At 41.0% G+C, this 22,391-nt stretch overlaps 1 protein-coding gene across 1 annotated transcript in view; it reads left to right on the plus strand.

The window, feature by feature from the left end:
• CCKAR (cholecystokinin A receptor) overlaps window positions 1-22,391 on the plus strand; it is a 169,413-nt gene that overhangs the window by 86,293 nt on the left and 60,729 nt on the right. The gene's annotated exons all lie outside the window — the stretch shown is intronic.

The raw sequence follows: 22,391 nt of genomic DNA on the forward strand, positions 1-22,391 counted from the left end.
CTGATCAGGGCCCTGATTCAATAGCCCCTAAACATGGGCAGGCTAAGTCTGGGACTCTTTCACACTTTATCCTCATCCCCTAAACCAGGGGTCGGGAACCTTTTTGGCTGAGAGAGCCATGAACGCCACATATTTTAAAATGTAATTCCGTGAGAGCCATACAAGACCTACCAAATTAATTTACTACAACCCCCTACTCTCCTGACGCCCCCCCCCCAAGACCTGCCAAATTAATTTACTACAACCCCCCACCCTCCTGACCCCCCCCCCCCCCAAGACCTGCCAAAAGTCCCTGGTGGTCCAGCGGGGGTCCAGGGCTCACAGACAAATCTTTAATAAAAAAGTAAAAATCTAATAAAACCCTCCTCCACCCTACTGACGCCCCCCAAGACCTCCAAAATTAATTTACTACAACCCCCCTCCCCCAAGACCTGCCAAAAGTCCCTGGTGGTCCAGCGGGGGTCCGGGAGCGATCTCCTGGACTTGGGCTGTCGGCTGCCAGTAGTCAAAATGGCGCCAAAGGCCCTTTGCCCTCACTATGTCACTGGGGTCGACCAATGGCGGCGGTAGCCCCTGTGACATAGCGAGGGCAAAGGGCTGTCGACGCCATTTTGATTACTGGCAGCCGATGGCCCTTTGCCCTTACTATGTCACAGGGGCTACCACCGCCATTGGTCGACCCCAGTGACATAGTGAGGGCAAAGGGCAGCCGACAGCCCAAGTCCAGGAGATTGCTCCCGGACCGCTCCTGGACCCCCGCTGGACCTCCAGGGACTTTTGGCAGGTCTTTGGGGGGGGGGGGTCAGGAGGGTGGGGGGTTGTAGTAAATTAATTTTGGAGGTCTTGGGGTGGCGTCAGGAGGGTGGGGGGTTTTGTTAAGATTTTTACTTTTTTATTAAAGATTTGTCTGCAAGCCAGATGCAGCCATCAAAAGAGCCACATCTGGCTCGCGAGCCATAGGTTCCCTACCCCTGCCCTAAACTGATTAAAATCATTAATCTCCCTCCAAAAGATACACACTATGGTACTCCACTATTTAAGCCCCCACATAACCACTCCACCTACCCCCTCCCATCCACACACCTTCAACAACTCTGCTTGCTCTTCTTGACTCCAATTTATTCAGCTAGTCAAAGTCATTATCTGGTCTCACCTGCCCGCTCCTAAAAATTACAATGTGATTGCTTTTTAAGGACAAATACCATGAAGTGAATGTGCCTTATAGCAATGTTCTCTGTATTGTTATTTACATTAAATATATATGTAAAGGGATAAGTAAATAGAATTTAGTCTTACCTTGCCCTTTGATGCCCTGATACCCCAAACAGTACCCAGATGCTCAACTTGGCTGAAGCTAGGGTTCATAGGCTGGCACAGAGCACTGTTGGTAGAGGCTTCCATCTGGCAGAAGAGGCTAGAGAGTCGTCATAGCCTAGGACTAAAGAAATAAATGCCTTAAAAAAACTGGTTGAAGAAGCAGGGCTGCACTGGCTCAGAACATTGCCCCTGTCAGCTCTGCTCTTTGTTTTTTTTAAATTCACTTGTGGCCACAGCTTTGAAATGGATGGGGTCCAGTGGCAAGGAAGGCAGGCAGAAGGAAGAGCAGAGGACCCAGAGCAGAAGAGAAGCTGGTGGTACCTCCTGATATTGCAGACATCAGGGCCAGCCATCAGTGAAGGGAGATTCCTGAAGTAGCTGACTGCTCCCACCCTGTTTCTTGCTGTCTTAGATGGGTCCAGATAGCGACAGCAGCATTAGCATTGAACCCCGTCACTCCTGAATGCTACCAAGTGCATTACTGTGGGTCAGTAGCTCTGGGCATGTATGGACTGCGGATCTGGAAGAAGCATTCAATTCGGCTGTTACTAAACCACCAGTGCTGTGTCTTTAAAGGACACTAGGCCATTAATCTGAGTAAAATTACCTGTTGCACTTTAAACAATGTGTGGAAAGAGACAAAGAAATGGCAGAAATATTAGACAAATAATTCAGTTTGGTATAACTAAAGAAGACCCTGGAGAAGGGCCCTTGCAGGTAGACAAGATCATAGATCAGGGTGGGGTAGACAAAACTCCATTTATGAACAGAATGTATGGGAAGAGCCTGGCAAACAAAGTGGACAAGGCCATAGGGCCAGATGAGATACATGCCAAGATACCAAGGGAGATCAGAGATGTGCTGGTGGGTCTGCTGAAGGACCTTTTCAATAGATCCCTGGAAATGGGAGTGGTGCCTTGGGATTGTAAAAGAGCAGTGTTCATCCTGCTTCACAAGAGTGGTACCAGAGAGGAAGCTGGAAACCACAGGCTGGTTAGACTAGCATCTGTGGTTGGAAAATTAATGGAGACACTGCTGAAGGAAAGCATAATGAATTATCTACAATCTGGTGGGATGCTGGACCCGAGGCAGGGGAAATTCCTGTCAGATAACCTGATTGATTTTTTAGATTAGGTGACTAGAGAATTGGATCGAGGAAGAACACTCGATGTCATCTACTTGGATTTCAACAAAGTTTTTGATACTGTCCCACATAGGAAGCTTGTGAATAAAATGAGAAGCTTGGGAGTGACCACCAAGATGGTGGCGTGCATTACAAACTGGTTGACCAATAGGAAACAGCGTGTAATGATAAATGGAACTTGCTCTGAAGAGAGAGCCGTGTAAGTGGAGTGCCACAGGGATTGGTGTTGGGACCGGTTCTGTGCAATATATGTGTAAGCAACATTGCAGAAGGGATTGATGGCAAAATATATCTATTTGCTGATGATACTAGGATCTGCAACAGAGTGGACATGTCTGAAGAAGTAGAAAGAATGAAAAGTGATTTTAGAAAGCTGGAAAAATGGTTGAAGATTTGGCATCTGGGATTCAATACCAAGAAGTACAGAGTCATGCATTTGGGATGCAGTAATCCAAAAGAGCTGTGATACAGGGTGAAAGACTGATGTGCACGGACCAAGAGAGGGATCTTGGGGTGATAGTCTCTGGCAATCTGAAGATAGTGAAGCAAAGTGACAAGGGGATAGCTAAAGCCAGAAGAATGCTGGGCTGCATAGAAAGAGGAATAGCCAGAAAGAAAAGGAGGTGATGATGCCCTTGTACAGGTCTTTGGTGAGACCACACCTGGAGTAATGTGTTCAGTTCTGGAGTCCCTATCTCAAAAAGGATAGAGACAGGATGGAGGCAGTCCAGAGAAGAGTGTTGAAAATGGTGTGGGGCCTGCATTGGAAGACCTATGACGAGAGGCTGAAGGATCTGAATATGTATCCTCTGGAAGAGAAGGACGTGCAGGGGAGATATGATACAGACCTTCAGATACCTAAAAGGTTTCAATGATGTATGGACTTCAAACCTTTTCCGTTGGAAAGAAAACAATAGAACTAGGGGGTCACAAAATGAAACTCCAGGGGGGATGACTCAGAACCAATGTTAGGAAATATTTCTTCATGGAGAAGATGGTGGAAGCTTGGAATGCCCTTCTGGAGGAGGTGGTGAAAAAGAAAAACAGTCAAAGAATTCAAAGGAGTATGCGATAAACATTGTGGATTTCTAAAGGCTAGTGGACGGAAATGAGATGAGCATGCTGGGGAGTAACTTGCTGATATGGTGATTACTACCCTTAACAAATAAGCCTTGATACTTTTGATGCAACTCCAACATTGCTCTCTGCTTCAATGGCAGGGGAAAAGAGGAATTGAATTTAGATAGCAACCAACAAAGACCCCAATTTTTATAGTCTATGGAATTGATAAGCATGAGGGTAACCAGCACAGAGCAGCAGTTGCTACCCTTAACAGAAGGCATGGGATTACTACCTTTAACTAATAAGCTTTGATGAAACTTTCAACCATCGCTCTCTGCTTTGAATGAGTGGGGTGGGGGGTGAAAGGAAAGAGAAATTTGGATTTGGAGACAGCCAACACGAACCATGACTTTTTTACAGTCTGAGGTACGATGTGCAAATACTAAGGAAAAAACACAGGACTGCTTCTTCGGCCAAGACCATAAGCAAAGCACTTCAAACAAAACTGACTGATACATGGGGGTGATCTGCATGGTGCAGCAGATACTCCCATGGGAAACTTGCTGGACAGACAGGCTGGACCATTGGTCCTTTTCTGCCTTTATTTCTATGTTTCTATGTGCCAGCTTTACAATTGACAAATTACAATAATAAATCTTACTCTAAACTTCCATCTTGATTTTGTGTGTAAAATGCACAATCATCACACAATTATGTAAGATTTACTTTTAAATCTCAGTCCCCCCTCTTTACCTACCAAAGGGCCATTGGCTGTGTGAATTCTAGCTCTATATTTTATTAGTACACATTCAGCGGCCGATGCAATAAAAATCACGGAAAGCGGGTGCTGAAAAGTCAGCCAGTAATGAAAATGGCTTTTCTGTACTTCTTCTGCCATCAGTCCTTTTCTGGTCCTTTTCTGCCATCAGTACTATGTTACTAAACCCCAAGGCACAGGTTGCAGGAAACCTGTCACATATATAAAAACTGTTTAATTATTTTTTTTTTTGTAGGATTGGACAGAGAAGGACAGAAAATGAATGATTTCCCCAGAGGCAGCCTAGTCAGGTGAAATGCAGCTTGTGTTGTGAGTTTATGTCCATTGGGTCTGATTTTGACTAGCTGATTCTGCTCTTCATGACTGAGATTTAAATAAGCAGAGCTGTAAGTGTGTTTAGCTGCCATTTGAGGTGATGATCTTTCGGATTTTAAAGCTTGTTCAAGGTAAAGCTTGTTCAAGGCATTCTTCAGTGACTGCCACAAGGTTTCCTCTTTCGTTAATTAGATCTAATTACCTTTCATGAACCTTTTCAAGGATTTTTCAATATTTTTTATTTTAGATTTTTATATATATATATATATATATATATATATATATATGTTTTGTTTTTTCTTTTATTATATATTTATTTTCTTAGATTTTTCTGGTCTTTGTTAAATGAGGATATCAGTAAAATTATATGAAATAAGCTATATTAAACCATATGTAATTTTTGTAACTTTTTACATTTGTTTTCTTTACTATTTAAAATTTTTTGGGAACATAGCCTTGTAATATAGCCCATTTTTAAAGATCTGATTTTAAAACATCATTCCTTAGCCTAGCCACTGTGAAAAGGGGAGCCACCATTGCTTACCCTCCTATAGTAAGGGTGTTGGGGATTACAAAAGGAAGTATAAACCATTTTTACCAGCTGTTGTTCTATGCAGATTCCAAAAAACATCAACAATATCTGAATACACACATTGCCATAAAATTGACATAAAACATCAAAAAAATGTTAAAACATAAATCAAAGCCTTAAAACACCCCACACCACACTAAAAAAGTTAAACAACTCATAAAACTCTTGGAAATGCCTCTCTGGATAGATGCATTTTTAACAAACTTCTGAATGCCTTCCTAATGTAAAGGCTGGGGCAGACGATTCCAAAAACTAGCAATAGCATTGGAAGAGACATGAACACTCATCTCCTTTAGATAAACATTTCTCTTATCAGGAACGTCCAGTAAAAAAAGATTTTGAGAGCGCAATGACCTAGAAGGTCAGTATCATACTAGTGAGTCTTTCAAATAAGATGGTCAAACTTCGTGTAGAGCCTTGAAAGTTAAAATCGAAATTTTAAATTTTATTCTTTGAACAATGGAAAACCAGTGTAAGGATTTCAACACTGGCATAATATGGTCCCATAATGCCATGAGGTGGCATTCAGAAGGAGCTATAAAGCTGACAGATGGCAATTAGGAAGACCCAAATATAAAGAGTTACAATAATTAATAATTGTTAAAACAAAGGATTGAACCACTGCTCTAAAATCGGTGTTATCCAAAATATAATTTAAATGCCTTATTGTTCTTAATTTAAAAAAAACCAAAAACATTTTTACAACAGATCTAAGCTGAGTATGAAATTTAAATGAGCATTCAAACAAAACTCCTAAATTACAAACTGCACTAGAAAGTGGAATCAAAGTGCCATCAATAACCAAATAGGGGGGAGAATTCGGAGAGAACACCCTCCTATTTTGGGAGGTCAGCTAGAGGATTGAACTGAAGGCTCCTTCACCTGCGTCCTGCTGTGCTGTGGGACACTCCCCAACCCCGATGATGCCATCTCCAGGGGACCCATAACCCGATAAAGCCCAAGAGGCTGCGGCTTACTTTGGGGGAATTCGGAAAGAACACCCTCCCATTTCGGGAGGTCAGCTAGAGGATTGAACTGAGGGCTCCTTCACCTGAGCCCTACTGCACTGTGGGACACTCCCCAACCCCGACAATGTTATCGCCAGGGGACCAACAATCGAATAAAGCCTGAGAGGCTGCGGCGCACAGCCGCCGGCATGCTGCGGAAGCTGCATGCCAAAGGGGCGCACCCGTGCTAGCTTTTTTTTTTCTTACTTTGATTTTACTTCTGGAAGATATATGAGAAGGAAGAGGAAGACCAAAGTTTTTACATCATCACCTGGTTTGCCAGTTATGAGAAGACCAATAGACTCATATGTGGCTCGAAGGGTGAGTCAATCTATTCCTGAAATTTCCTTTTCGTCTGGGTCCTTAGATAGTCCTGGCCAACTGCCACTACCTCACATACTGTTGGACTCTCCTGCTGTCAGTTCTCAGACTTTACAGCAAAATTTAAACTTAAATTTAGTAATTGCCATTCCACAAGTTGGTATGGCAGATACTATTGAGCAACAGGGAGCTCAAGGGGACTCTGGACTTTGCCCAGTGGGATTATCATTACAATTAGGAAGTTTTGGCTCAGAGTCCATTGACTCCCAGAATGTAACTTTAGCAGATGTGTGGAAGGTACTTATTAATATGGAGGTATCATTGTCCTATCATTATCTCAGTTTGGTAATTTCTCAGACTAAGAATGCTCTTGTTGATCATGGTATACATTTAACTAATTTGGAAGCTACTTCAATGTCTATAACATCTCAAATATCCTCCTTACAACTATCTAATGCTTCCTTTACAAAGGATAGTTTAATGTTACAAAAACAATTTGAAAATTTGGAAAATGAGATTCGTATAAAGAATCTTCATTTCCTAAATGTTCCTGTGTCAAGGTTACTATCTGCTACTGAATTGTTTAAAAAATATCTTGAAGTTCTATCTATCTCTTCTGTAAAAGATATGATTATTTAAAAAATGTATTACGTCCCTAGGTTTAGGATTAGGTCAGAAGGAAGGGAAGAATGAGCTGGATATACTGCAAGGGGATAGTCCTAATTTGACCTCTTTTTTGGAGGCTTCTATTGATATACCCAATGGAGCTACTCTTTTGGTATCATTTTGTAGTGAACAAGATAAAAATTCGGTGCTTCAAAATATTTTTTAGAAATAAAGATATTAGGCCAGATTTTAAAAAGGTTTTGCGCGTAAAGGATTTATGCGCGTAACCGGCCTTATGCGCACCGGGTCTATTTTCAAAAGGCCTAGCGATGAGCATAAAGCCCCGGGACATGTGTAAGTCCCAGGGCTTTACTAAAGGGGTAGGGTGTGGACAGGGCATGACAGTCCGGTGTGGGGCGGGGTCAGGCTCCCGGCACAGTGGCCATATTTGCCTCTGTGCCGGGGATTGCGCGCCGGCAGTCGGCAGGTGCGGGCAACTTGCGCCTGCCCAGAGGCAGGCGCAAAAGGTAAAATAAAGGTTGGGGGGATTAGAGTAGGGCCAGGGGGAAAAGGTTAGGGGAAGGGGTGGGAAGGTCAGGCTAGGGGGAAGGGAAGTTTCCTCTCAGGCCGCTCCAATTTCGGAGCGGCCTGGGAGGGAACGGGGAAGGCAGTGTGGCTCGGCGCACGCAAGGAGCTCAATTGTGCACCCCCTTGTATGCGCCAACCCAGGATTTTATAACATTCACGTGCCTGCGTGCGCATGTTATAAAATCAGGCATACATGTGCACGCGCCAGTTAGCGCGCACACATGTACGCCCTCGCACAACCTTTTAAAATCTACCCCACTCCTTTTTGCGGTCAGAAAATTCAAATATTTCCTGACATTGCTAGAAGCACTCAGTTGAGGACAAAACAATTTTTGTCATTGAAGCCAAGAGTTTTCTCTGGGGGCGGTATTTTTCTTAAAGTTCCCCTGCAAGTGTCTAGTTATGTTTCAGAAGAACAAGTTTATATTTCAAGATGCTTCTCATCTTGAGACATTTTTAGTAGACAAAGGGAAGTGAAAAGGTGTATATAATGTGACCGTTGTATAAGATACATGCAGCATTAAGTTTATTTAGCTCTCAATACTGTACTTGTTACAGATTTCTTTTGACCTTTGGTTTGCCTGAAATCCCCCCCCCCCCCCCAATGATTGGGGACTAGACTATTGGAATATTTTGGTGAAAGGAATAATTCTGGTTTTTTTATTGTAATTTCAATATGTTTTCTTTATGGATATTTTCAATGTATATTGTTAAAATCCAATAAAATAATAATTAAAAAAAAATAACCAAAGAGGGAGGTGACAAATTAGAAGGATCATAAGACCTTGCACTCATCAGAAGGTCCATTGTTTATGGTTCCTGGAGTGAGGCAGGCAAAAAAAGAGGGTTCTTTTCAACATCTATCTTCTACCGTTATGCCACTTATTGGATAGTTTAAACATCCAATTTAAAATATACGCGGATGATATACAGTTCTATATACCTTATTGAACTTCATGGTCCTATACTCTTTCACTCATCACTTTATACATAAATACATTTAAAGCCTGGCTCACACATAACCGCCTAAAACTCAACACCTCCAAAACCGAAATAATCTGACATCCATCCCCCAACTCTAACAATGGTCCTCCTCCCACGCTTGACCTAAACAGCACTCCCCTTCCAATCATTAATAATGTGTGTAACCTTGGAATAATTATCGACTCCCTCCTTTCTATGAACAATCACATATCCATTCTGGTAAAAAATTCCTTTTTTAAACTACACATGTTGAAAAGACTTCGACCAATTCTACATTTCAATGACTTCAGAACAATTCTTCAATCTCTAATTTTCAGCGGCCTAGATTATTGCAATGCACTGTTTATTGGTCTCCAACAAAACGCTCTCCATCCACTTCAACTGATCCAGAACACCGCAGCACGAGTTCTCACAGGAACCTTCCGCAAAGATCATATCTCCCCGATTCTCTATTCCCTACATGGGATACCAATAGTAGCCAGAATAAAATACAAAACACATACCCTGATTTATAATCTACTGAATGATGACATCACCTCATGGCTTAGCTCACAGCTATGCATCTATAAACCGGTTAGAAGCCTTCGCTCCACCAATAAAAACCTTTTAGAAATACCCACCATCAAGATGGCACGTTTAGAGATAACCAGAAAGAGAGCTTTTTCAGTGGCTGGACCTCTACTCTAGAATTCAATCCCAGACAATCTTAGAAACTCCTCCAGTACGAAAGAATTCAAAAAGAACTTGAAAACCTATCTTTTCGAAAAAGCATTCCCCAGTAATAAATGACAACTCAGCACCCTCCTTCCTTGTCTAGCTCATCAGGCCATAGACCTGCTTTAATATTCTTATTACAAGCCTTTTTTACACTCAGTTGGAATTAATTTTCTCTCCTTCGATTTTAATTGTTGCCTGGTCTTATGTTTTCATTTTAACTCACTTTCTAATTTATTTTTTGTTACTGTTGTCTGTATTTACTATTTTAATTTGTTTTTAATATGTATTTTCATCATGTAAATTGTTTTGACTACTTCCTAGTAAAAAATGGTATATAAAAATTGTTTAAATAAATCAAATAAATAAATAAATGGTGTTTTCATTGTCTGGGCCAGATTGTTGGAACTCAGTGCCAGTGGGTATTAGATTGGAGGCAAATTATTTGACTTTTAGAAGGAAATTGAAGGCATGATTATTTCCATGTTGTAATTAGATTTTTAGGTTTTATGATTGTTCTATTTTATTGTATTGTATTTTATTGTTGTAAACTACCTTGATGAGCTTGCTGTTTGTGAATTTTAGAAGACTTGAGAAATAAATAAATATCAGTACAGCCTCTGTTTTGTTCATATTCAGTAGGAAACCATTGACTCCCATCCAATGTTTGATCTTGTCTTAGATTTGATACTCCTGGGAGTCTGGCTCAGAAACACCTACTGAAACAGGGAACAGAAGCTGTATGTCATCCACATACATTTTAAAATCAACCCCAAGATTCTTCAACACAAAACACAAAGGCTGCTTATAAATATTAGAGGCCGAAAGGCAGGATCCCTGGGGGATACCAGAATGAATCAAGAACCAATCTGAACAATTAGGTCAATCTTTATTTGTTGGTAACGGTTTTCTAGAAAAGATTGGAACCAATTAAGAATATCCCCACTAAGCCCAATATCAGCTAATTATATAATAAAATAGGATGTAACACTGAATTGAAAGCTGCTGAACCATCAAGAAAAACAGCAATAATGGATTGTTTCTGGTCCAATGTTTTAAACCTAAAATGAGGTACCGATATCAAAAGGGTCTCCATGCTGTTACCAGGATGGATGCCGCATTGATTAGTGTATAAAATATTATGATCTTTTAGAAATTCATGGAGTTGGGTAACAACTGTTTTTTTCAATGAACTTTCCTAAATTAGGGAGAATTGAAATTGGTCTATAACAAGCTGGATTTTATTATCTAGTTCGGACATTCTTTAAAATTGGACACACAACAGCCTTCTTAAAACAATCAGGAAAAATCCCATCAATAAGTGACATATTAACTAATCTGCTAAAAGTCTCCATAAAGGAATCTTTCAGACCTGCCAAAATCCAAAAATGGCAAGGATCAAATGGGCACTTGGAAGATCTTATTTTAGAGATTACAACTTTGATCTCAGTCTTAGCAACATGCTCAAAAATTTCCCATGATACCTTAGGAACACTCAGTGGATCAGATGACAAAATTTCCAGATTCATTCTAAACTCAACAGTGTTCAGTATAGTTTCTAGTTTGTCTTTACAATATTTGACAAAGGTATCACAATCAAGCTCCTTAATAATTGGCCAAAAAATCTCACTTTCATTTTAGAGGTATGGGGGATCATGGAGGTGGGTTTCCTGAAGAAAAAGCATATGAGAAGTAAGGTATTTAAACATAAGAGCTTGTGTTATTTTAATATGTTATGCTTGCTGTTGACATTTAATGAGATAAAATTTAACTGAGACATTTATATGGTCTGAAAAGGGTTTAAATGAAGAGACACATCACAGAAAGACATATATGAAGATGTATAACATGTCAGCCCTACTATCTCATTATCATACTTAGATCACAGCAGCATACAAATGATCATACACCTTTCCCCTATCATACACATAAAGAGAAATACTCTGAATCCCACTAGCATTCTATCTCCCCTCTCCAAGAGACAACCCCATCTACATTAATATGTCATGCAAAATCCCAAAAAAAGCAGGGTACAGAGAATCAGAAATTAAACATAAAGAAATTACCCCAAAGGATGGGAAAAACCATTGTGCTGGAGTTCCAGTAGGTCCATGAATTGGAAAATAACTTATTTGACATGCAGGGCAGAGCTGGCAAAACAGATCTCCAAAGGCCCATCATTTCACAGAGAAATGGTAGCACTCTACCTGGAGATGGTCCCAGCTCCTTAGCCAGACCTTCCCTTCATCTTTCAATCTTGGAATCAAGAACCCTTCTTAGATCTGGACACTACTGGATCTCAATGGAATCCTCTTCTACTCTGGATAGATCCCTGGAAACGGGGATGGTGTTATGAGATTGGAGAAAAGCGGTAGTGATTCTGCTTCATAAGAGTGGTAGCAGAGAGGAGGCTGGAAACTACAGGTCGGTTAGCCTCAACTCGGTGGTGGGAAAATTAATGGAGATGAGATGCTGCTGAAAGAAAATATACTGAATTATCTACAATCTAGTAAGTTGCTGGACCCGAGGCAACATGGATTCACCAGAGGAAGATCCTGTCAGACAAATCTGATTGATTTTTTTGAATGGGTGACTGAAAATTGAATCGAGGAAGAGCACTCAATTTCATCTACTTGGATTTCAGCAAAGCTTTTGATACTGTCCCACATAGGAGGCTTGTAAACAAAATGAGAAGCTTCGGAGTGAGCACCAAGTGGTGGTGTGGATTGCAAACTGGCTGACTGATAGGAGACAACATGTAATAGTAAATGGAACCTATTCTGAAGAGAGAGCCATGTTAAGTAGAGTATCTTTGTGAGCGATATTGCGGGAGGGATAGAAGGTAAAGTTTATCTATTTGCGGATGATACTAAGATCTGCAATGGAGTGGACATGCTGAAGAGTGGTCAAAGATTTGGCAGCTAAGATTCAATACCAAGAAGTGCAGAATCATGCATCTGGGATGCGGTAATCCAGAAGAGCTGTATGTGATCGGGGGGGGGAGGCTAATGTGTAAGGGCCAAGAGCAGGATCTTGGGGTGATAGTCTCTGGTGATCTGAAGATGGTGAAGCAAAGTGATAAAACAATAGCTGAAGCCAGAAGAATGCTGGGTTGCATAGAGAGAGGAATAACCAGTAAGAAAATGGAGGTGGTGATGCCCCTGTACAGGTCCTTGATGAGGCCTCACCTGGAGTACTGTGTTCAGTTCTGGAGCCCTTATTTTAAAAGGGATAAAGACAGATGGAGGTGGTCCAGAGAAGGGCTACCAAAATGGTGTGGGGTCAGTATCAGAAAACCTATGAGAAAAGACTGAAGGATATGAATATGTATACCCAGGAAGACAGGAGGTGCAGGGGCGATATGATACAGACTTTCAGATAAAGATTTTAATGATGTACACATGTCAAATCTTTTCCATTGGAAAGAAATCAGTAGAACTAGGGGTCAAGAAATGAAACTCCAGGAAGGACATCTCAGAACCTTGTTTGTCTCGTCGCCATTGCTTCTCGTCGCCTTTCAATTTCACCATACCACTTCAGGCTTTCCTTCTTTCTCTTATATATCTGAAAATGTTTTGGCACTTCTATTTATCTCTTGGGCAATCCTTTCTTCTGCTAGACCTTTTGCTTTTCTGATTTCTTCCTTTTTCCCCCTCATTTTCACCAGGTATTGTTCCCTGTGTTCCTCTTTTTGGGATCCATTAAACTCCTTGAACGATGATCTTTTTGCCTTTATTTTTGCAGCCACCTCCTTTGCAAACCAAATTGGTTTCTTTTTCCTTGAACTTTTGTTTACTTTTCTAACATATAGATTTGTTGTCTTTGTAATAGCTCCTTTTAATTTAGCTCTCTGTTGTTCCACTTCACCCATTTTCTCCCAGTTTTCTAGTTATTCCTCCAGGTATATCTCCAGTTTGTCAAAGTCTGTATATTTGAAATTCAAAACTCAGATCTTCATGTGACATATTTGCATCTTATTCGCAATATCAAACCATACCGTCTGATGATCACTTGTACTCAGGTGGGCACTTGTCCAGACATTAGAAAGCATAAGTCAAGGATTACACCCTCCCTCATGGCATCCATTACCATTTGTTAGTGGATGCCCCCCAAGGGGCTATGCTCAATCACTCGACTTCGCATAGATTCCACAAAAAGGATATTCCAGTCTACATCCAGCAGATTAAAATCTCCAGTGAGCCACACTTCTCCCTTCTTTCCCTTTTTCCCATCTTTTTTATGTCTTTGATCAGATCTCTGTCCAGCTCTTCTGTCTGAATTGGAGGCCTATAGACCACACTGATGTAAATGGAAGCATCATCATCTTTTTGTAAGCTAGCCCAATAATGTTTCTTCCCTACCCCATGCCCCTTGCATTTCAATTGCTTCTGACATAAAGTGTCACTCCTCCCCCTTTTTTGTCTTCTCTGTCCTGTCTTAATAAGTTATGGCCAGGGATGGCCATATCCCAGTCATGTGACTCCGTGAATCATGTTTCTGTAACAGAAACGATGTCCAGATCTGCTACCACCATTAGAGTTTTCAGGTCTGGGATTTTATTGCCCAGACTACAAGCATTTGTACTCATAGCTGTCCAGATTCTCTACTTCAGGTTTCTGCTCTTCTTGGACTTTTTTTGTGCCTTATTTTGCTGACTTTTGTAATCTTCTTCACCCATTTTTTTGGAGATGTGAGAGGTGCCATTCCAATTTCCTTCTGCCACTTGTCCTCTAGTTTAAGTGCCTTATAGCATAGGATTTGAATTTATCACTTAAGATCTTTTTTCCTGCCACAGACATATGTATGCCATCTTTGACATAGAGCCTTTCACTGTTCCATATATGGCCCCAGCCCCCAATATATTCAAAACTTTCTTCCTTGTACCAAGTTTTGAGCCATGCATTGAAGTTATTTATGTGGCTTAGCCTCTCCTTCCCCTTTCCATGAACAGGTAACACTTCTGAAAAGGCAATAGTCTTCACTATGTGACTAATCTGCTTCGCCAGAGTCTGGAAATGTCTTTGTACCACTTGGTTGTTGTTTCAAGCAAGATCATTGGTTCCTAGATGAATGAGAAAATCAACTTCAAAGTCTTTACTTTCTTCTTTGATTGCTTTGACTATCTGAATAGCATTTCTACCAGCTGATGATCCTGGAAGGCTTTTAACTAAAGTATTCCCCTCGAAAAGAGTTTCAAAATTAGTGCCTCTGATGACTGAGTCACCCAACACAAAGAGCCTTTTCTTATGGTTTTGGTTGTATTATGGAATTTCTGTGTTCATTGGGTTTCTTCTTTCCTTTCAGATACTACTTCAATCTCCATTGCTAGAGCTTCTTCATTATCCAATAGAGAGAAGACATTTTGTACTTGTGTCACTTGAGAGAGTGGATGAAATGGGTTGGCCCCTAGAATGGGATACGAGCCTTCAAAGCGTGGCGAGTCGACATGGAGGAGATTTCCATGTGAACAGCGATTCTGGTTCAACATGGGTCAACGGGTACTAAGAGATAGGCTGGCTATACCCAGGGAGATTTCCCTTTCCTTTGCACAGGAAAGGGCTCCCTAGAATTGGTTGTTGGCCCCTAGAATGGAGCATGAGTCTTCAAAGCGTGGCGAGTTAGCATGGAGGAGATTTCCATGTGAACAGCGATTCTGGTTCAACATGGGTCAATGGGTACTAAGAGATAGGTTGACTATACCCGGGGAGAGTTCCCTTTCCTTTGTGCAGGAAAGGGCTCCCTGAAATGGGTTGGCCCATAGTGGAACACGAGCATTCAAAGCATGGTGAGTCAATGTGGAGGAGGTTTCCATGTGAACAGCGGTTCAACATGGGTCAGAGGGTGCTAAGAGATAGGCTAGCTATACCCGGGAGAGTTCCCTTTCCTTTGCACAGGAAAGGGCTCCCTGGAATGGGTTGGCCCCAAAAGTGTGGTGTTCCGTTGGCAACTAGTGAATACCCAGAAGCTATTAACTGTATTTATGCACTTCAGCTGATGACAAAGGAACTTGAAGAACTCTCAGAAATAAGAAAACTGCTACTCAAGTCCAAATCTACAATATCAACCTATGTTGACTTTGTACCCTACAGTGGCTCTATAAACTATAGGAACACAGAGGATGAACTAGAGTACAACTACCACCAGACCATTAATGTTGGCACCTAAGAAAGATTTAGGGAAAAAGGCACAGCATTTGAGGTCACGCCCTTGTAGGGATGTAAGGCCTGGACAGTGGACAGACTGGCACAGCATTTGAGGTCAGGCCCTTGTAGGGATGTAAGGCCTGGATGGACAGCCACAGCATTTGAGGTCAAGCCCTTGTAGGGATGTAAGGCCTGGACGGACAGGCACAGCGTTTGAGGTCAGGCCCTTGTAGGGATGTACGACCTGGACGGTAGACAGACAGGCACAGTGTTTGAGGTCAGGCCCTTGTAAGGACTTAAGGCCTAGATGGACAGGCACAGTGTTTGAGGTCAGGCCCTTGTAAATACCCAGAAGCTTCTAACTGTACTTATGCACTTCAGCTGATGACAAAGGAACTTGAAGAGCTCTCAGAAATAAGAAAACTGCTACTCAAGTCCAAATCTACAATATCAACCTATGTTTACTTTGTAGTTTACACAGTGCCTCTGTAATCTATGGGAACAAAGAGGATGAACTAGAGTGCAACTACCACCAGTTTTCTATAGTACTAGAAACATTAATGTTGGCACCTAAAAAAGATTTAGGGAACATGACCCATATTATGAAGGTCATGAAAACTATTGAGCATATGAAATATGCAAGCTCCAAATATCTTGTCAGCTTTTTATGTTCTTACATTCCAAATGTTGCAAAACAGGAAAAAGAATATTCTGTAAAGAAGTGATGCACAAATACATGAAACACAAGAACAGTAAGAGCGGCGATTGGCTGCATTAGAAAAATGCTTAGCTCTGATAGGTTGCATTCTCGTCTCCTTTCCAACCTGTCTGACCCACTCTATGACAGGGCTATGAGGTCTCTTATGACTCACAGGAAAGGGCTGGTTTTTCCTATGGATACTCCCACATGGCTTTCTCCTATTTCAAATAGCCGCTAAGAAATCACTGCGAACCAAAAGAATGAAACTAATATGATATGTTTTATTCGTGGGGGATCGCCATGCATTTTGCAAACCCACGAATCAAACGAACAGGGACTTATGCGTTGCGGATTGCACTTTCATTGAAAACGAATGCACATCCCTAACATGCGTGCACATGTTATAAAATCCAGGCTGGCACACACAGTGGTAGATTTGCCCAGTTTACGTGAGGCAACGAGATCGGGCCTCCGCCAGTTCCCTCCCAGTCCGCTCCTACCCTCCCTACCTATCCTCCCTCCCTCTTCCCCTCTCCTCCCCAACCCCTTTGAAGGCCCTACCTTTTTTTTTTGGTTCTTGTTTTCGAACTTACGCCAGCTCCTGAGCTGGTGTAAGTTGCCTGCCGGCGTGCGATCCCCCGGCACAGAAGCAAATGGTCGCTGTACCAGCGGCCTCCAGCTCTGCCCTAGGATCGCCCTTCCCCACCCCCAGGACCGCCCCTTGGAAGAGGCCTGGCTCTTGTGCGCGTAACAGGGGTTACGTGCACGGCCGGGCCGCTTCTAAAACACACGCAGCTCGCACAAGGCCTAGCCACATCCAGGGGATTTAAAATTTAGTGTATGTATCCCAGTCAGACTATATAAGCTATGTGCACTTAAAGGAGGTAAAACCTACTGACAATTCAATGACATATATTCTAGCAATTTTCAAAAGCCCACTTACACAAGTAATGTACATTTATACATGCAAAATACAGTTTGACACATACATTTGCTTTTGATGCTCAGGCCCTATGGATATAAGGCATAACTAGAACTATTCATTCTTACTTCCAGTTTTATTCCTTTATGTATTTAGACTCATTTATTAAATTTTGTTACCACTTCTCCAGCTTTTTATTAATCTTAAAGTATATTCTTCACCCTCAAAGGTTTTCCAAATAGTGGTCAAATAGTAGGTTTTCCTAATATCTACTGTTGTAAAAGAGAATATTTGATTGCTGTTCATCGTCTTTTGAAAAACTCATAAAAGTTATTTGGAAGGGTCCAAAATAAGCTATTTAGAGTAAACCCGAGGCATAGCCCAGCTATACTTTTCTGTCTCTGTTTCCATTAGCAAAGCATTATCTACCCACCCATATATGTGGCTTTTATTTGTCTTCCAGAAGCCTCAACTCTGAATAGATTTACTTCAGTTCAGAACAAGAGTAAATTTGAATAGCCTCCCTTCTTTCCTATGGAAAATGTTGGGAGCTTACTCATGCTATTCTCTTTCCTTTTACTATTTCTAAATCTGTTGGAATGAAATTGGAATACAATTGTAGGAAAGATTTTGAAAAGTCCAATTTCAGTCATTTCTGGGCCATTTTTAAAGAAACAATGTGATGATCACTGTTGCACACTGCAGTGCATGTCTTTTGAAAGTCTCAAAGTTCCACAGTTTTATTTGCAAAGCATATACATGACACCATTAATCCTTTATTTCCATGTAAAAGCACAGGAAACTAATGTTTCTCCAGTATTACACTTCTCTTGGAGCAGTAGAAATCTTCAGCTTACTATATTCATGGCCTTAAGTCCATTGGGGTCTTCCCTGATATCTTCTAGCCAGGACTCCAGCAAACCAGAATCTTTCCTGCTTTCAATGACAACAGCAGAATATGTAGGACCTGTAGTATTCAACTTATTGCAACAGGCATAGTCAACTGTGAAATGAAGAGTCCTATCTCAGACTAGGATCCATAAGGCCTGATTTTCAAAAGCATTTGCATGCTCTAAACTGGGTTTTACATATATAAATGCTCTTTACCCATTTTGAAAAGTGCAACAATATATGCCATTGAATTGTCAATAGGTTTTACACACGTAAGTACATTTTACATGGGTAAATGACTTTTGAAAATTGCTACGATAGTATGTTACATATATATGAGTAAGTCATTTGGAAATTCACCTGATAATATTTTATGATTTGGAGGCCAATGTACTAACTAGCAAAGTTCTTTGTGTAAATAAGCCAGAATCTTAAAAAGGTTTTCTTGTGACACCGGCTCACTTAAATATCATGCAAATAGATTTGTGATTTTGTGCAGATTATATCTTTTTAAAAAACCCCAAAAACTTTACTATACCTTCCTTAGGTGCAATTAGGTTTTATGGAAAATGGTTGCTTTACGTGATCTTCTGGCATAATTTTGTTACTGTGAAATAGCTAATAAGCTGATTTGTATGTTTTGTTTATTCAGCTCATTATTGGTTTTAAATATTTTTCTACAAACAGCTTCAAAAATGCAAAATTCTGCACAGAAAAACAGTAAACAGCATACATACAAATTTGCATTTAGGTAGCTGTTCACACTTTAATACATTGGCATCTTGGCACTGAAAGAATATTAGTATCAGCAACAAGATGATGATGTCTGATTTGAAAAATATATACCCCTTTCTGATTCTCCATAGACATTTGAATAGAATACAAATAATTTCAATACTTCTCTTTACCACATCATAATCAATCATTAGAACTGAAAACATTAGCTAATTATGAAAAAGACAATAATAGAAATTTCTGAAATCAACAAAGAAAAATAAGCATTCATTTTAACAACATACCAATGCAAAATAAAAAAAATCTAACTGAGATATCTATGTCAGTGATTTATGGGCATCTTATGAGTAATAGTTCAAGAACCTATGATTAAATTATTGAATTGGATCCTAAGTGGTCAGATATGTTTAATGAGAAACTCTATAATGACCTTAAACAGGATTCTACGTCGTGCCAAAAGACGTTTATCTTTGATGCTTTCTGGGAAACAATTTAAGATTTTACATAGGGCGACTACATCCCCGTAGAAAGCTTTTTTTTTCGTTTTTAACTTGGCATTTATTAATCACAACTGCCATTGTCATGAAATGTGAATCTAACTTGTATGATAACTTTTGGCACACATTCTGGGAATGTTGCATTATTAATTGCTTTTGGAATGAAATTGCAGATGTTATGTCACTTCATAAAACACTATCCTGTTAAATCGAATTTTTTTTTTTATTTTAGGTGATATTTCAGTGGTACAGAGTCAGATTAAGAACCGCAGCCATCCCTTCGTGATTGTGTCCATGTTAACAAGGAACTGCACCCTTTCTTAATCTCTTTTTATTGATGTATAGTTTTTAATGTGATTAAGAGCCTTCTTTAGAGAAAATTCCTGTGATTATTAAAAATAGATTCTTTTGAACCGTGGGAATCTTTTACTTGACAAAATTTACGATGATGTAAAAAACCACTATGAATTATGCTAGATGGCCCTTATGTAAGGAGTGATACATTGTGATTAGATTGGAAATAATCTGTCAATTTGATCAGTGGTAGTATGGATTAGATGTGCCCGCAGCTTTAGCAAAAACTGATAATTTTGGCATCCCTATCTCTTTGCCCTATCGTCAGTAAGGATTTGTATCTGGGTTTTGTTTAACATAGGCAGCGGACCTTCTCGTTCCCCCTCCCATCCATTGTCCAAGAAAACACATACACAAGAAAACTGGCTTTAATAATAGGCCACAGTTTATTAACTAAAACATAGCCGACCTGAGCCCAAACAATATTTGTCACAGTCCCAAATACACTCCATAGCATCGTGGAAATATACTGCCAAAGCCCAGCAGTATACAACTTTCAGCCTATCCAGGCTTCTGACATGACTCTGGCAAAGTGCCACCACCTTCCTGAGCCTCTCTGCCATGTTCCAAAAGAAGAGGATGCTGCACCCCGGTCAGAGACCTCACTGCCCGAGACTGCCATTTAGCAGCCCCCATTCCCACGTCTACAGTCCTTCACCATTCCAGCTGCATAATCCTGTCAATTTAACAGTTCAAATACACTTGAGGTTACCACAAACTGCAACAAAATGTACTTACAACTTAAAATATAACTTAGAACAAGAAAGGGTGAGTTGTTGTGTGGAGACACCGCCGAGTTCAGGACACATGCAGACTTATTAAGCGGGGGAAAACCCTGCCTCTGCCCACCGATCCTCCCAAGACCTTGTTTAAATCTAAACTTCCCCAGGACCAGCATCATAAGAGGGAGGGCTGAGGAAGGGGACCCAAGGATCAATTCAGCTCTATCAAACCCTTCCCAAACCCCCTTCCCCTCCCCAACCCCTGTGGCCAGAGACCTAGTATCTGAAGAAGGCTGGCTGTGGAGTGAGGAAACAAAGCCTACCACCATTTTAAAAATGGCTGGGACTCTGCCTCCCAGCCTTAAACTAATATAGGCAGGCAGTCCTTCTAGGCTCCCCTCCCATCCATCCCTTCAAAAACACACATACAGCATAGACTTGTACATAGCTGCAGTTTTGGAATCTACTGTGGTGGATAAAGATCATAGGGCCACATTATTAGTTACTTTTGTTACTTTACAAGATCGTGATATGGTACTCTAAGGGAGTCATCAGGATGCTGAAATCCTCTCTTGTCACCACGATGAATTCACAAGTCCATGTTTGTAAATGATTGCTTCCCAGGTGAACAACCTCAGTTTCTGGCAGTCTTCGCACCCTCAGCTGCTCCAAAATAACAAGCATTAGCTGGTCCCATCTCATTCCTCATATTCTCAACCAGCACATCCATTGGTTATTCGAAGCCATGCCCAGGTGTTCACCATTAGAGCTCATCTTTGAGCCCCTAGGAAGGAGTGGCCCACTACCCAGACACACCCCTTTTCCACATGACTCACATGAAGCCCTAAGAAAGAACAAAAGACAGAAGTTATAGCTCAGCTGTAGGCATCACTCCCAAACCTGCATGAATATAAACTGCAAATATCCCCATTTGCTAATGAGCAATGTATCAAATTGTCTTTATGGCAAACCTGCAGCTGCAGTGTAAGCAGCCACACCAAAGTGAAAAGAATAGGGATTACATATTTGCCGTCACTGATGACAATTTCTTAGTGATTGCCCTCCCCTTTGGTATAACCCTGTGTGCAAATTCAAGGATCTGTCGAGTGACTGCATTTGCTTTAGTGTGAACTTTTTTGATTGACTTCACAAACTGAACCAATTCTCAGAGTTGAGTATCTTATTGACTCTGTAGGCGAAATACCATATCCATAGAATCCAATTCAAACCCCAGGAATGTAAGCCTAAACACAGCCTTTCTGTCTTTTTCCAAGCTATGGGAATCCCAGAATGCTCTACAATTTCTAGAAAATCTCTCAACAAATCCAAACACATGCTTGCTTGTAGGGGACTGAAGAAAAGAAAATCATCTAAGTAATGCACTAGACCAGGACTTCCCAAACCTGTCCTAGGGACCCCACAGCAGCCAGATTATCAGGTTTTCCACAATGAATGTGCATGAGATAAAAATAGGTTTGAGAAACCCTGCACTAGACTATTCACACCCATTGACTGAACTGTAACGCAGAGTACGAATGTGCTGAACAATTTGTAGTAGGAACAAGAAATGGCAACCCCATTGGAAGACATCGATCAATGTAGTACAAGTCCCCAAAAGTGAAACTCAACAATGGGAGACTCTCCAGATGTATTAGCAACTGGTGGAAAGCTGACTCGATGTACACCTTAACTAGCAAAGCTCCCCTACCAGCCCCCTGAAACAACACTTCAACAGATTCAAATGAAGTGTAGCACACGGAACACAACTCCTGTCACATGAAGTTATTTACCAAGGAACCCGGAGGGACAATAAATTCAAAATCAACCAATACTTGCCAGATTCCTTCTTAAGCAGAACTGCCAAAGGGGATAAGTGCATTGCCTCAAATAGAGGAGCCACAAAAGGACCCACGATCCTTCCTAAGCTCCTTTTGCCCTCTAACTTTTCTTTCACGAATGCCACAAATATTTTAGTAGACTTTTTCCCATGCTTTCCATG

The sequence above is a fragment of the Rhinatrema bivittatum genome, chromosome 1 (genome assembly GCF_901001135.1).
Source record: "Rhinatrema bivittatum chromosome 1, aRhiBiv1.1, whole genome shotgun sequence".
Lineage (NCBI taxonomy): Eukaryota > Metazoa > Chordata > Amphibia > Gymnophiona > Rhinatrematidae > Rhinatrema > Rhinatrema bivittatum.